The following is a 1,654-nucleotide window of genomic DNA, read 5'->3' as shown; positions in this document are numbered from 1 at the left end:
AGATTTAGCATATTTTAGAATGTTAACTTCAAAGATCTAAAATGAATTGAACTGGATAAGATTTATCATATACCAAACTCACGCCTAAATGATTTCAACATGGGTTTGATACAATCATAAAAAAGAATCAAAATCATATTTACTTTTTTGAAATAGATAACTATTCACTCATTTATTGACAATCTCAGCAAAATGTTCAATCTCTAGTACTGTAGCATTAAAAGGCACAAGAATTAGACAGTTGGAAACTAAAAAGTTATGGCCTTTAGGCATATTTGATTTAAAAATTATCTTCAAAAACAGTAATCAAGAGGTGTATTTACCTTCAATCACTCTTGTCTTAAGAGGCTTATCCTGTTTGAGGAATATCTTCTTTTTCATTGACTCTTTTATTGGGTCTTCGCATGAGTTAAAATGTGAGCTTTCAGGTTAGTTGACTGAATATACTTCTTTGTTGCAACCTTGAAAGGAGCACAAAAAATGTTTATCCCCAGTGTGGATTAGGACATGCGTACGCAAATTGAAGTCCAGGTAAAAGCGCTTTCTGCACCCTTCAAATGTGGACTGGTACGGCTTCTCTCCAGTGTGAACCAGAAAATAACGTCTTAATTTTGACTTCTCAAAGAAAGCTTTCCCACATTCTGCACATACATGGTCTTGCGGACCATGAACTAGGAGATGCTTTCTCAAGGCAGATTTATCCCTAAACTTTCTTGTGCATCTACTCTGAGGACAGGTGATTGTTTCTGGGTTACATGCTTTATTTGTTCTAGACTTCTTCCTAGTAAATTCTGACATCTGTTTAGGATCTGTTAAATCAATACCAGGTATTCCTCTGGGAGGAAGCTTCTTGCTGATCATGTACTCAGAATAATACTTCAGGGGATCCTCTATAGCAGCTTGTTGAGGAAAATTTTGTTTTGCCCCCTTTTCCATGTATCCTAAAGAACATTCAAGCAGTGTTTTAACTGTAAGAAACTTTTGTGCAAGCTCTTGATCTGACTCTTCTTTCAGATATTCCACAGATTTAAAATGTCCCCTTCTAGGACAGGTTCAGAAAATTCACCTCTTATTACTGATTCTAAGTAACATTCTAACAATCTGAAGGTTAGTCTCAAAGTACACATTATTATCATGTAAGGCCTATGGTGTATTAGCAGCTATCTTTGCCTTCTGCACTTGGCATTGCTTAACTTGGCTTGGCCTAGTCCCAGTATGGGCCTTTTTACACATTCCTTTATGGCAACTCTTCCTTGGTCTTTTCTTCAGTTGCTGATCCATGTCATTCTACCCGATTGCTCCTTGGAGATTTATACCAGGATCTACCAATCACTTCCTAGGTAGTAGTATTCTGGTTAAGTAGTCTTCAACAAGCAACTGCTGCTGTATTATAAGATCTGAAGTCTTCACTTATACTTCCAGTACTTAGTACATTTGACCACGCTAGCACGAATGCTCTGATATTTCCTTGCTCCTTTCCACCAAAAAAAAAAAATCCCAAAAGATAGTTGTAATCATAACTACTATGCCAGACATATTTTTTTTTCTTAAATGTTTTATTGTGAATTATGTGATAGTTTACATGGAAGAACATTAGTTTTACATTCATTCTATCGTATATCGTCTCATTGCCATGGTTACAATCCCCTCCATG

At 36.1% G+C, this 1,654-nt stretch overlaps 1 pseudogene; it reads right to left on the bottom strand.

Annotated features, from left to right (window-relative positions):
* Positions 1-389: 389 nt before the first annotated feature.
* On the bottom strand, positions 390-1,127 carry LOC102823673 (annotated as a pseudogene).
* Between the last annotated feature and the right edge of the window lie 527 nt (positions 1,128-1,654).

Source organism: Chrysochloris asiatica, unplaced genomic scaffold (genome assembly GCF_000296735.1).
Source record: "Chrysochloris asiatica unplaced genomic scaffold, ChrAsi1.0 scaffold00035, whole genome shotgun sequence".
NCBI lineage: Eukaryota > Metazoa > Chordata > Mammalia > Afrosoricida > Chrysochloridae > Chrysochloris > Chrysochloris asiatica.
Note: the sequence above shows the minus strand (reverse complement) of the source record. Positions and strands in the feature narration are given on the sequence as shown.